General features: G+C 41.8%; 2 long non-coding RNA genes across 2 annotated transcripts; one reads left to right on the forward strand and one right to left on the reverse strand.

The window, feature by feature from the left end:
• The first annotated feature begins 563 nt into the window (after nt 1-563).
• Nucleotides 564-12,725, forward strand: LOC115583592 (uncharacterized). Its single transcript, XR_003984398.1, has 3 exons — nt 564-631; nt 12,312-12,405; nt 12,543-12,725. It is a non-coding gene; the product is annotated as an uncharacterized LOC115583592 (long non-coding RNA).
• On the reverse strand, nt 12,377-13,611 carry LOC115583591 (uncharacterized). Its single transcript, XR_003984397.1, has 3 exons — nt 13,403-13,611; nt 12,721-13,317; nt 12,377-12,611 (listed from the first exon to the last, which is right to left on the reverse strand). It is a non-coding gene; the product is annotated as an uncharacterized LOC115583591 (long non-coding RNA).
• Between the last annotated feature and the right edge of the window lie 1,839 nt (nt 13,612-15,450).

A 15,450-nucleotide genomic window follows, 5' to 3' on the forward strand; every position in this document is an offset into this window, starting at 1 on the left:
ACTGGCATGTAAGGAAAGGAGATATTTAAGCTATGTGTGAAATCTTGAGTTAAATAGCTTTTATTCTATTAAAAATACTTTAGGTTGTTGTAATCTGCCAGACATCATTTTATTGGCCATCTATAATATTAACGCTAATATCCTTTTCCCATGTTTATCTCAAGTAAAGTGTGCCTGCTGTACAGGACTTTTGAAATAAATTATGAATAAAGCTTATGTAATTGAGAAATCAGTACATATTTCATTCAAATGTCAATTTGATTGGCTGATTTCTTCTTGTTTTTTTGTGTTGGTCAAGCAAAGTAGGCAATATGTGTTCTTGGAACTTCTGATAAGATAGATAGATAGATAGATAGATAGATAGATAGATAGATAGATAGTCCCATGTTTTGTTGGCCTGCAAAATACATTATGTTGTTCATCTGCAATTTTACAGAACTACATTTTTCTTACCTTCTATTGCAGGTTCTCAATCATGGTGTCCACTCCAGCTAACCATCAGACATTCATCCAGTCTTTGATCAAATTCCTGAGGACTCATGGATTTGATGGTCTGGATCTAGATTGGGAGTACCCTGGTGCTAGTGAAGGTCCTGCAGAGGACAAGCAGAGCGTCACTCTACTATGCAAGGTACACTGGGTGGAGATATGTGGAAAAGGCTGTCGGACGGGGGGAAAAAAGAAAAAAAGGGAAGCAGCTGCATGTAGTGGTGTGGCCCTCAAAGAAGCCACTAATGTGTTTTATTCAACAGACAGGAATCCAAAGGGGTCATTTGTATATTTTTAAAGTCTTATTTAGTTAATACAAATCAGCAGGTTATGTCTGTGTTTTTTGTTTTATTTTGTATTCAACTTTTTGCAAAGCAGTAATACACACACATAATGTACACATTACAGATAGCTAAACATGACAAGAAGAAGCAAAAGCAAAACAAACAAAAAAAGAAAAAAGAGAGAAAAGAAAGAAAGGGCGTCCAGGACATCCATAATTGACAGCTTGATACACTTTGATTTCATACCAAGGTAGAGACCCACATCATTTTCCAGGCCAGTTCTGTGAGCCCTGACCTCAGCCTTTGTGATGCATTGATGCCCAGTACTCAAGAAATGAGTCTGAGTTCCAGTAAAATAAAAAGGGTTCATGACCCTGACCCAAAAAGCTTTCTTAGCCTGGGGCTAACCATATATGTGGTTTGAACGTAATCATCAGTCCAAAAATCTTAAATGAAATGATTTTTACATGAGATGCTCAAGCTGAGGCTAATATTTGTTGTTTAGGGACATTTGATATTGTTTTACAGTTAATACATGGGTACACTGGTTCCATGACATTGGTGTTAGCAGCAGTGTTTTGCTACATTCAATTTGAAGACACATAAAACACATTTTCTTTGACATGTTTACAATTTACAAATGATGTGCTCTTTATAAGCACTACTTGTACATTTGTAACTTCCTCAGTGATCTGTTATATCTGGCACAGAAATGTGGTCTTCCTCAAAATTACAATTACAAGCTGTTTAACAAAACATATCATGGATCCACATTTGTGTTCTTGTTGTTTTTGTTGTAATCAAATTATACAAAAAATTATCATGAGACACCATAGAAATATTTGTTGTACATACATGTAGGATATATGGGACTGTTGATTATGAGCATGTCTTCAAAACTGCCGCACAGTCATTGTGATAAACCTTTTTTAACATGTAGCTTTTATCTCAGATTCCCAAGCAAGTTTTTCCTGTATGTTCATTTGATATAATTGTGTTAATTAATGATTAGTTCAGTGCCTGTTTCACAACATGCACTTCTGCACAGATTACCTGGTAAAGCCTCCTGAACTGCCCACAGCCTCACTAGGGCTGCAGATTTAAAATCTGGATGATTACATTTGTTCTCTCTGCCACAACCATGAGCGAGGCATCCTGGAGCAGAAGGTTGACAAGCAACAGTATACATGGTAGTCCTTGAGGGTAGTGTTAGCTAGCATACTACTGTTGACAGAAACTTCAAATCTCACCTCCTCTCTGAAAAACAGTAAACCTGTGTTGACTGCGTCTAATCCAGATTCAGGTGATTCCAGACAATGTTCTATTCAGAATATGAAAGAGGCACTGCTTTTCTTTATTCAAATAATTTAGTTCTGCTTATTTGTTTACTTACTCTTACTTCACACTGGAATTTGATGCAATGAAGATGTAGTATTAAAGGGATATTCCGGTGTAAATTTAATCCATGGTCTATATCACTGTGAAACTGTGTTAGACTCCCTCTCGAGAGATCAAGTTAGCAGAGCGCTAATTTACAGAGTTTTATCAACCTCAGAAATGACTGCAGGACAACAACACACTGCAGTAAATGGATCCAAATATAAACCGCCACCAAAAAGCCCCAAATAATGCTCAGAACAGCACCAAACTTCAGCAACAGTACAAATAGGGTCTCAGCACATAGTCTCGGGCATCTAACCTCCGCTAGCTTAGCTGGATTTCTATTGGGAAGCTAAAAACAGATTTCGACTCTCCTCCATCAGCTTCCGGGTCGGGGAAGTCCCGAGGCGACAATTACTGAGTGCGGCTAGAAATGCTCAATTCCGTTATTTTCCTGTCCACTCTCGATAATAACTATTATAAACTGGCAGGTAAGACACATATGAACTTTGATTGCTTTTCCATGGAGTCATAATCATACATTTTCATCCATGAGCCGCAGAACTCTACTGCACTGTAATCGACTCATCGGGACTTCCCGTTAACAGGAAGCTGCTGCAGAAGAGCATAGTTGCCAACTCTCCCGATTCACGCGGGAGACTCCCGATTTTTAACCCTATCTCCCTCGATGCTCCCGGTCAGTAATTTCTCCCGTTAATCTCCCGATTTTACAGTAAAAGAAACAAGTAAGATTGTGTCCCTATATTTGTTGCAGTATCTGGCAACCCTGGCCTGCCTGTGTGGATGAGCAGGTGTGTGATTGTTCCTGATAAATCCCGCAATCCGGCTTTTCCGACCTGAAAATGAGGCTCTCGTGAATCATGCAAATCCGTTTTTCTTTTTTTTTGGGGGGGGGGGGGGGGGGGCGTTGTGCAAGGCACGGTCGGTCGGGTATTGATAAACATAATGACATTTGATTTTGATGATGACGTGATTTTTGTCGGTTTAATATCACGAGCGAATGGGGAATTTAAGTTGCACACAGTGAAAGCACCACACCCCAAGTTATCTTGAAATCGATTATTATTGTCATTACTGCTATTTGTACCGTTGAAGTTGAGTGACTGAAATCCTCGTCATCCTATTCAAAGGCTGCAACAGGCGACTCATCGAACCGGGGTGAAGTTAGTTTCAGTTTGGATATTCTGTGGATATCGGGTCCAGCTGAGACTTTACTGAGGTTCTCCCAGTGTCAGCAGCAGGAGGACGGTCAGCTCACCTCTCAGAGCCTCGCGCTGAATCACTGAGACTGATTTAGGGACCGTCATTAAATTACTTAGCATAAATAAATTAATACAAAATAACTGCTGTTTTTTAGAATATCTTTCATGTCATGTGACCCAGTGACTCCAAACCAGCTGCAGATTGTATCAGTAAACTGGACGAGTAAGACACCTATTGTTATTGTATTTTAGTGCTTCCTCTATTTAATATGAATATTAATATGCAGAAATTATGATGAATTATGATGATAAATATTATGAATTATTTCTCAATAGCTTCCATGTCATGTGGCCCACTGACTTCTGAAAATAAAAAAGTTCTCTAATGCTCAGGATGTTAACATATTTTCAAGCAGCAATGTCAGCTTCTACACTATTTTGTCTCATGTCTTAGACTCTGATTCTGAAATTCTGAAAATGATTTTCTTTTCAAAAATCTCACGAGTAGGTGAGATTTAAAGGGTCATTTTTCAAAAAAATTTCCGGGGGGGCATGCCCCCAGACCCCCCTAGTGTTGCTAGGTTATCAACTCAGAGCGCAGCTGCTATAAAAAAAATTAGGGGAAACACTGTTCTAAGAATTTTGGACATGTGTGGTTTAAAATACAAGGCAAGAAATTATGACAAATAAATTGCACACCTGGCGAAGGAACCTTGTTACTTGGGCCGATACACCGATGAAAAAAATCTCCCTATTTTTCACAACCCAATGTTGGCAAGTATGGAAGAGTGGTAAATTCAGTCAGCTTTTCAGTAGAAATCCAGCTAAGCTAGCGGAGGTTAGATGCCCCGGACTATGTGCTGAGACCCTATTTGTACTGTTGCTGAAGTTTGGTGCTGTTCTGAGCATTATTTGTGGCTTTTTGGTGGCGGTTTATATTTGGATCCATTTACTGCAGTGTGTTGTTGTCCTGCAGTCATTTCTGAGGTTGATAAAACTCTGTAAATTAGCGGTCTGCTAACTTGATCTCTCGAGAGGGAGTCTAACACAGTTTCACGGTGTGTTAGACCATGGATTAAACTTACACCGGAATATCCCTTTTAGCAGTTATCATCTAAGACAAAGCAGTGTATACATTTTTTTAGTACATTTATGACAAATAATTTAGACTTCATTTCTAGCAGTCAGCAGTTTGTAGTCAATACAGTGAGGCATGAAAATCAGTTGTAAAATCAGAAATAAATAAGGGACAACCCCCCCCCCCCCCCCCCCCCCCCCCCACGACGGCTTGGTAACTTTCCAAATACTTTGACTCGATGGTGAATTTAGTTTGATGCATGTTTTTGAGTGATACGAATACATAGAAAAAAATATTATTCAACAATTAATTTTTTTGTGCAAAATAAAAGATATTTTTAACAGAAATCAGTCCTGCTTAACTTGACAGAATAAAATAAATATTTATTTATTTAACAGAACTGTCCTGCTTAACTGAAAACAGTATAAAATAACAGAAAACAATAGAAAGTTGTTACTTTCTTACTGATTTATAGTTCATGTGTAGTATATCAACTGCCTGTGCAGTACAAATTATGCACATTTATCTATGGACTGTTTGAACTGACATGTGTAAGGTTGTATATATGTATGTATATAGTATAGTGTGTATTCTTTGTCTATTACTCATCTACGTATTACTTTTATGTATTATTTATCTATTTTATGTATTCATCTATCAATTGTATGTGTTTATTACACTAAACATTTTTTTGGCCACAAAATTCTGACATTTATTGGACTTAAAAAACATTCGTATTTTTTCTACATACCATATCTGCCTCTGGTGTTGCCTGGTGGACAACAAACCAGTCAAGGGTCCACCTGGTTGTCCCTCACGTGTAGACCACTAGATGCATGCTGTTTCACGTCAAACAGTTCACCATGGGCTACAGAAAAAGTGCGCCAGCAGACATTATCTACACTTTTTCAAGCCACGTTTTCTTTTTCTCATTCGAGTCTGTATTTTTGCAGCCTTTTCTTTTTCTCTCGGGGGAGTACCGTTACTGCTCATGGTGGAAGGCGTACCGTCTGCAGTGTCCTGTGAACCTGTGTCGTTGTGAGCCATGCTGGATTGTTTTGCCAGTTGCCTCAGTCTCTTGTCTTCCGGTATCTTCTTGCAAGCGACAGTACCTCGACCAATGAGAAGAGCCGAATTCTGCATTGTTATTCTCGTGTGTGAGTGTGCTGTCGGCTCATTGGTCACAGAGCAAGAGAGGGCTGGCAGTAAGATTACCGTACAATTTCATATAAAACGCCGTCATTCATTGATTCCATTGACATTTTAAAGACCATTTTGATTCTCAAGGAAATACGGGACAAAGTGCGTCCCTTTTAAGCTCAATACGGGACGCGTAACTTTGTTTCTAAATACGGGACGATTCCGTTTTTCAAGGGACGGTTGGCAACCCTACACACAGAACATCATAAGAAAGCTGGCACTCCACAAATTCCAACTGTATAAGTTCGTCGCTCTGCGCCCAAAACTCACTGAAACAGCAGCCGAAGAAGAGCAAAAATAAACATCACTTTATACAGACATAATCATGAATTATGTGTGGCTGTTTTGTGATTATACATTGTGTTCGAGTGCATTACACCGCTCCACCGGCTAATCCAATCTGTCTGTGTCACTTTGAAATGTTTCCTGACAGTTCAGGAAAGGTTTCGGTTCCAGGAGGACTGGTATAATGTGGAGTAGGTAGGGCCCTTGTCTACGCACACGGTGTATTTGCCTCCTTGTGATTGGCGGATTAGTGTCGTTATCATGGATTTGGGGACTGCACCTCGATTCTATTGGCTCTGACGGTCGATAGAGGTGTCAATCATCCAAATTGACCAATGGATTCCCAAAGTGTTGCTAACTCTAACCTGTCATGGGTGATTGACAGCTCCGCCCCCATTAAGCACCAAAACACAGAGGGCACAGCAGTACACTTTCTACATCTGTGTTTTTTTTTGTTTTTTTTTTTACATGTGTACTATATTATAAAATCTGTTCAAACCAGTTCCTTTGTATGGTTTCTTTGAATGGGAAAATGTATATCTGGCTGATTTTTCAAACCAAAGTCAAAACAGTTTTTAGAACAGTATTTAGATGGGTGTGCTTAAATGGCTAATTTCCGCCTGAAAAATGTTTCCACTGAAACCTTTCTAATTTTGCTTTACTTTACTTTATTAGCATCAGTCTTGGCACAGGTATGTTCAGATGTGTGGCTATTATTTTCAGGAGGTTTTGGGCTGCAACTGCATGTTACAAAGTGGATATTCACTCTAAAAGTGTAGTTTTGTTAGGCGGAAATGAAATCTTTCATTTATGCTGTGTTCCATCTTAATTTACTCTGACCCAGTAACATCTATACTAATGCTTACACCTTTTTAGAAATCTCACAAGTGTTACCTTTCTTATGATTCCAAGATTATTCATATAGACCATGTAGTTGCAGAAATATACTCTATTCATTATTGGCATGTCATTTTCGAGCAGAGGCCAGAGGCATAGGGCTTAAGCGTTTGAAACAGACTAACAGTTAGGCTAGCAGTAAAATACTTGGTTTTGTTATGAGAGTCGCAACAACAGCGTAACCTCAGTTTAATTTCAACCACATGACATAATGTTAACGTTACTTGTCTAAGCAACTGTTTAGCAAAGCTGCCTGCACAACTCAGGAGCTGTCAAATAGGCTAAGCTGCTAACCAGCCGGTTTGTTTACTCACGTCACGCGAATCTGTATATGCCCTTCCAAACCTTTTGTTCCAAACGAACTGTTTGCTATGTTAGTTTATCTCCTGTTTAATCCAGACAAGCAGCGCCGGGCTATCCGTTGAAGGAAAGTATTCCTCAAAATGGCAAAATTATGTTGTGTGTGTTTGTGATGTGATCAGTTTATGTACAAAGTTCCAAAACAAAACATACTTAGTCAGAAATTGTATGTGTGTAGAGGAATCACTTCCTCCAAATTTCAAATTAAAACATTATTTTTGGCTCCAACATTTTCGGTTTCAAGATGTATTGGAGTTGTATTTATAGGCTACAAATCAATTTCTACCTCATGCAACATACTTGTCTTCAGAGTCACAAAATGAGCTCATTACCTGTTGCACAAAAGTCATCACAAACAAGATTGTCAAAGAGATGACAGAAGCCAAAGTCTATTCAGTGATGGCAGATGAGGCCAGGGATGGCCTGTGTGAACAACTGGCAGTGTGTGTGCGTTACTTTGCTCCCTATGGAGAGGTGAAGAAGCGATTCCTGGCTTTGAAAAAGCTTGACCATTTCGATGCCAAGTCCATTACTGATGCCATAGAGGAGATCCTGGTTTCCAATGGCCTGGATGGTCTTACATGTGTGGCTCAAGCATACAACGGTGCCTCAGTCATGAGTGGGGCGAAGGGTGGGATACAAGCACGCTTTCGAGAAAAACACCCCCAATCTATATATGTGTATTGCTATGCGCACGAGTTGAACCTCGTACTGTGTCATATGTGCAAAGCAATTCCAGAAGCCACAGAGTTCTTTGAACTTTTGGAGAGCATGTACTCTTTCTTCCATGTGTCTCTTGTCCATCATGACAAGTTTGCTGATGTCCAGAAACACTTGGGGTTGGACAACAGTGACCTTATTCAGTTATCAAAGACCCGGTGGGATGTCAGCTGCAATCTGTGAAGGCCATGCTCAACAACTTTCCTGCTGTGAAGCAGTCATTGGAGAGCATTCATACAGCAGTAGCTGTAGGACTATGGTCCAAGCTATGCAAATTCACCACAGTCTACATGCTTGTTGTGTTTAAGCACCTGCTCAGCATCACAGAGGGACTACACAAGTACCTGCAGAGGGAAACTGTGGACCTTGCACAAGCACTGCAGTACAAATCAGCTGTCTATGACTCCCTCAACGACCTGCACACAACTCAGACTGCAGAGGAGATCTATATGAATGCAAAAGTCATCTGTGAAGCACATGACATCTCAGAGCTCATTGTTGGTCAGAGACAGAAACAAAAGAGGATGGAGGAGTATGTTATGGAGTCATCGTGTGGAATGCGGAGCAGCTCAGATCTGAGTACACCAGAGAATCTCAAACAGAGTTTGTTCTTTCCCTGCCTAGATCGTATGACACAGGAACTTGAGGATCGATTCTCAGGTGTGGAAGCAGAACTAATGATGGGCATACAGGCGTGGCACCCAGCCTCAGAGGCCTTCCTGTCTGAAGAGTCCCTCACACCCCTTGCCACACACTACGGAATCCAGCTTCAACCAGAAGAGCTCCTGGTAGTGAAAAGGTACTTGGCGAATAAACCAACACAAGCCACTCCTGATATTCTCAGTGTCTTTAAGCTCCTGGATGCTGATATGTTTCCCACCCTAAAATCAGTCTTCCAAGTGGCACTGACTGTCCCTGTAAGTAGTTGCAGCTGCGAAAGATCTTTCAGTGCTCTCCGCCGGCTGCACACATGGTTAAGACGGACTATGGGCCAGGACAGGGTCAATCACCTGGCATTGATGTTGTAGTGGAAATTCTCCTTTGTGAGGTAGAGAGTTGCTAAGTCTCCGAAGAACTTCAGACTTCAGCGTATGAATCAGATGTCATTTAATAACACGCAGAGTGGAGTAGAAGGCGTAAACGCGTTCTCTGACAAACTCTAAATTGTTATCCCTTAAGTACAGAACAGAGAGGAGGTTACCTTCATTTACAACAGTCATAAAACATCTTCTTTATAGAATAATGACTCTTTGATATTTGGGTATATCCTGTCTTCCCAGGACAGTGACCCTTTGATGTAACAGATGGGACAGCAAATGTTATCTTATCTAAACTTGTGTATCTTTCCATGTGGGGATGTGCCCCCACCTGTGGCTCTTGTGACACCTCAGGCAGTGTGACAGTGTCTCTTCCCCCTCTTGTCCTTACAGTACATTGATAACAAAAGGAAGCCTATGTAATTTTCTCACAATGTCCATTGGAAGGGGGCTTCTGGATGAACTGGATCATGACAAGGTGATCGATACTTTTGCACAACTAAGCAACAGAAGACACAGTCTGATGCTCCCAAAAACTTAGAGAAAGACTGACAGACGTGGAGAAAGAGAAGAGACTGACTGACAGACAAGGACATGAATACTAGACAGTACGGAAGACAAGACCATAGAAGACTAGAAGAACAGAGAGAGACCAGGAAACAGAAGTCACAAGTACAGACAGGAGACTGTCATAAGTACAGACATGTCACAGACAACAACAATGATAAAACAGAAGACACACAACACGGAAGACCAGGGATGAAAGAGGAAAATGGAGAATAGGAAACAGAAAAAAATAAACTGTCCTCTCTACCAGGTTGGGCTTGACTGCATCACTGCACCCTGATGGTCCAGTTCAGGTACTGAATTAAACCAATGAGAAACCAAAGAGAGACTGTCAATCTTTATTTTCTTTGTACATGCACGCACACACACACACACACACACACAAAGAAGCACACTGACACTCACCAAAAGCCAGCGCGGAACTTCAGCCCCTGTTCTTTTCCCCTTAGCCCCTGATGTTCTTAAATCCTAAAATCGCCCCTGGCAATAACGTTAGGTGTGTGTCTTCTGTGAGCAGTGACGGACTGGGAACAAAAAACGGCCCTCGCATTTTCACCCACCAGCGGCCCACGGAAGGGGGGTGCGCGCGCACACGCAATTTTTGATGCATGTAAAGAACAGGCACTCTTGATAGCCCCGGTGATAGTAAATGTAAATTCCCAAGCTATAAACAACTACACCCCAATACATAAAACACATTAATAAATCATCACAGCCAGCCGCTACATAATACAAACGTGTCTTACCGTCACACAGTCATCCATGTCTACCTCATCATCCTCCTCTTGCTCATATTCCTCACTGTCCTGTCTTTCTCCCTAGTGTGCTGTTGCTAGCAGTATTAGCACTAGTGCTAGCTGAAGCTGCGCTTGATTTTAAAAACAAATCAGTCGGTTTGCAGCATTTTTCACCGTCAACCAACAGTGCACTCTGAGATTTCTCTATTTTTCTCCGCTCCCATTCATTTTTTTGCTAGCTTAATCTCAGTCAACTTCCAACTTCCAACCTCCAACTTCCAACAACCACACTCAGATGGTCCACTTGATTCAGTCTTGAAATTCCCAGAAGGCATTGCTTCATTTTAACTTTTGCAAAGAACTATTCAAATAAAAAAATGCAGGTAGATTTGGTTTATTTCAAACCATGCACGTTTTTGAACATCTGAATAAGACATTTCGCTACAAAACAATGCAGAGTGATATAAATGTTTGTGACTGCAGAAGGTAACCATGACTGTATAGAGACTCGTATGTGGCATATAAATAGTGATTAGATCGTCTCATTATTTAGTGACTATAAACGTCATTATTATTATTTAGTTTAGTAGGCCTATTATTTGTCAGAGTTAACAGGCCGTTTTGTTTGATTGTTTGCTTTTTTCCCTGTTTTTTGTGGCCGCCTTCAGCTCCACTTTATTTTTTATTATTTTTATTTATTCATTTATTGATTTGCGGCCGCCTTTTGACGCAGCCGCTCCGCTTGATTTATTTATTTAGCCTATTTATTAATTTGCGGCCGCCTATTGATGCAGCCGCTCCGCTTTATTCATTTAATTATTTATTTATTTGTGATGAGGCCGCAGTGGCATTTGCCCACATTGCCCAATGGCCAGTCCGTCCCTGTCTGTGAGTGAGGTTGTTGCGGCGGAGGAAATGATTCAGCCAACCAGCACTCACTGCAAACTCCTCATCTCTGCTGTCACTCACGGTGGTGGACATTTGTTTCTCCATCGCCCTGATCATTTTGCGGGACACTCTCTCGTGGCGTGCCCGTTTGCTGATAACTCATCCCCGCATGTTTATCTCAGGCTCCTCACTAGTCTTCCTTCTCCCTCCAGCAGGCAGCCTGGCCCTGTTGCTGCTCGGACAGACGCTGAAGCTCCGTTTTATTTTTCACCAATCTCTCACTCTCTTGGGGTCGACAGTGAAACGTCTAGTGGCTGCTTCTCCCGAGTTTTCCTCTGCATATTTTACGACAGAAAGTTTGAATTTCAAGTTGTCCTTTTTTTTTCATTTTTAAATTTTTTTGCTGCACCAGAGCCATATGGCGATCATCAGTGTGATACTGACTGACAGAAAGCAGCACGATATGTGAAAAAGGCGAAGAAGAAAAACGTGCGGTGTCAGTGGACACGTCTTCTTCCTTGATTTAAAAAAAATAAATCAATTAGACCCGGCATTTATTTGGAACCGGCGGTTATTTACCAAAATATGCACCTGCACCTGGCATTTAAAGGGGACTCGGCGGTTAATTTAAACCCGGCTATTATTTGGTATTTTACCGTAATTAATAATTACTTCTGGGCTACAACAGTAAAATGAATAGAGAATTAATGGAATTATTCTGCCGCAACATCTCAGTTTGATGGCCTATGTATCCGCCTGACGGTTAAAGGTTTTGTTTGTTTTTTTTGTTCTTAGCTTCCCCGTATGTCCTGCCCTAGCACCACCTATGCCTGACCCAGTATGTGATACTTGGACTTCTTCCAAGACAATGCAATTGAAATTCAATTCAATGCAATGCAAAAGACACATATCTATCATTATTTGTTCACGCTTGGTGTATTTGTTATCGACTATTTTTACGTCATGTACATAAATGGACCAAGATGAACAGATTGAGATCAGGCTGTGATCCCTGCTTGATTTCCAGACTGTAAACTGTAAAGTCTAGTAAAACGTTTGAATGGAATAAAGAACAACGTGTAGGATCATCCTATTTTTGCTATATTAGAACCATTTTTTTCTGGTGACATAACACAAAAGGTCTTTTACATTTCACTTTGTTTCAGGGAGAAAGGATCAAACTGAGCGGTTCATTAAACTCCGGGCAGAGTATGACCACCTCTTCACCGGGGTGAAACATTCCGCCATGGCTGGATGGAAGTAAGGCAATAATAATTAATGAACAAAAAAATAATAAATTAGCCATCTGTCATGATGTCACTTTTTGTAAATCTTTGCATCACTGTATTAATGTGATCTTCTGTTGACCTTTTTCTCTTGCTTCTCTCTGTATTTAGAACAATTCTGGAAAAGATGGGCCTGTGGGGCAAAGTCGAGACCCACCAGGCCAGAGAAAGTGGGACAACCTAAAAAAAAAAAATACAAAGTAGGTGCAGGTTTAAATGATGATGTGGAAACAAATTATATGTGTTTTACCCATGCAAGTTAATAAATAATTAGCTGGAAATTGCTGACCTGATTGATTTCCACTGCCTTAGGATTGCAAATATCCAGGGACAGGTAAGGGGACCAGCGAGAAGCCCAGAGCTGCTACTTGGCCCTGGTTTGTCCTCATGGATGAGGTGTTAGGGCAGAGGCCTTCCATTGCCCCCCTGTCCTGATTGCCTCCATCCATGACGACACACCGGGGCCATGTGCCGCTGCGGCTGACCAGGTGGTGGTGATGGAGGATGAGGATGAGGAGGAGGTAGTGGAGGTGGAGGAGGAGGAGGAGAGTCAGCCAGGGCCCTACAGAAAGCGGAGGAGGGAGGACGAACCCGTCTCCCTCATCAGGGAGGACATGAGGCTCCAGAGAGAGGCAGAGGAGAGGCGGGAGCGGGAGAGCGCAGCCCGCATGGAGAGGCTGTTCTCTCTGCTGGAGAGAATGGTGGACCGTTGAGTTTCTTTTTCCTTCTTTACTGTTATATTATTTTTAGTTTCATTTTAATTTGTCTTTCTCTGTTATTTATTGTAAATGATTGTTCATATGATTTCATTTTTCACACATTCAAATATGCTCTTGTTACACGTTGTCAGACAGATGTTGTGCAGGACGGCACATGCTGTTATGACCTGAAATGAAAAACAATATTTATTAAATTTGATTTACTCTGCTTCAAAAAAACAAACAAAAGACTCCTGTTTAGTGATGACGTACCTGAAGCACAAAGGTGTGGTGCACGTCCAGCGCTTTCAGGAAGATCGACCTGAACCTGGTCGTCATCATTCCAAAGGCAGTGAGTGCCTTCGCCTTCGACCCTGCCTTCGCTGGCAGCGAAGGATGGATCCTTGAAGGATGCTGCACCTGAACTGGGACACAGCCACAGTCCCAGAGTGAAGTTCTTGTCCACATCCGGTGTAAGCAACTCTAATCTAACTAGTGCATTGCCCGTAGGAAGCATGTATTCCTATAGAAAAGTGGGAGGTTAAGTAGCTTTTTCATGGATGGCCAAATAAGGTTGTGTATGAAGGTGGGACGTCAGGGATATAATTGGCTGTTTTTGACTACTTTTGATAATACCATTATATTTCACCTTAAAAACTATTTACCTTAACTTGTTTGGTGTCATTATTTTCAGCACAACCTCACATATGTGACTTTGCAGTTATTTTTTCATTTTGACATATTTTATTAACACTATGGACCTAAAATCACAAAAAAACATAAAATCAGAGTAGGAAAAAGTTAGATTTTTTTTACTGTGAAAACCACAAACAGTTTAATGAACTAATTGCATTAGTTCTAATGCAAATATAAATTATTGTTTGCTAAATTTGTGCATAAGTTTTTGAAATTTACAAAGTTATATGTAACTATTTACATTTAAATGCAGGCAACGCCTCAGGCTCAGGGCTCAGCTCGTTCCTGCCTGCTCCACATTCAGTCTTCTCCTCCTTGTTTTGACTCACAACACAAAAAAACGACTACCCTACACACTAAACACACTACACTAAACACTACATTACACACCAACTATACACTCCAAACACGCTATGGGCTCTATCTTAACGATCTGAAACGCAAGTATCAAACGCAAAACGCAAGTAGCTTTGTGGGCGGATCTCAGGCGCTGTCGCTATTATGCCGGTGGGATAAATGACTCTTGCGCCCAACGCAAATCTAAAATGGGTTGGTCTGAAGTAGCTACATTAGTCATAGGTGTGGTTTGGGCGTAACGTGCAATAAACCAATCAGAGCGTCATCTCACATTCCCTTTAAAAGCAGGCACGCTTGTTCCATGGCGGATTGCTATCATAATGGCGAATTTGCCAGGCACACGCCAGGAGCGGTTCACAGCCGAGGAGACCGACGTTCTCGTCAGGGCCGTAAAAGACCGAGAAGTGTATGGGGATGGGAGAAATCCATCCAAATTAGCTTTGGTTAAACGGGCGTGGGAGGAAATTGCCACAATTGTTTCTACGGCTGGCATCCCCAGGACATCGCACCGGGCCACGGGAGCAGTGCGCACGGGCCGAGCAGTGCGCAACAGCCAGCTGATGAGGGAGCAGCGCAAACACCAAGGTGCAGATGATCCAGACCCACTACACGCCGTGGCAGCATTGTCAGACCGGACCGCACTGTGCGGGATGCAGCAAGGTATTAATGCCCGTCTTGACCGGGTGGCGATGTTGCTGCGGCCTCTCAGGCGCATCGCCTCAAGTCTCCAAACGCACCACCTGCTCCTGTTGTGCCCCTTCCTCCTCCTCCCCCAACTCCATCTCCGTCCACCCGCTCCACTAAGAGCACATCGCGCATTGCCACTCCCGGAACCTCACGGCTACGGCGGGCGCGTCGCATATCAGAGAGAAAAAGAATTAGTTCTTCTGTTTAAATCTTTTCAACTTTTTTTGTATGGTTTGCAAAAACGGGAACTGCTTCCTTGTAGATGAGAGAAGCAAAGTGTATGCACGTTGAGCACACGCTACATTATGGCTAAGCATGCGCCCTTAAAATAGCATCTGAATAAGCGCTACTGACTTTAGACTAGGTTTTTTCTGGTCTGTTGCGGAATTGTTTTCTGAAAAAAAGCAGCTAGCTACACACGAACATCCATAGATTCCGATTCCACTTTGTTGTCCGCGTGTCTCCGGATCTCCTCAGACTCGGTCTGGACTCGTTTAGTCTCATTAATCCACAACAGTCAGTTTAGATGCACAGAACAGAACGGGACAGAACCGCCGGCAAAATCCCAGTCCAGCTCTCGC

This window comes from Sparus aurata, chromosome 6 (assembly GCF_900880675.1).
Source record: "Sparus aurata chromosome 6, fSpaAur1.1, whole genome shotgun sequence".
NCBI lineage: Eukaryota > Metazoa > Chordata > Actinopteri > Spariformes > Sparidae > Sparus > Sparus aurata.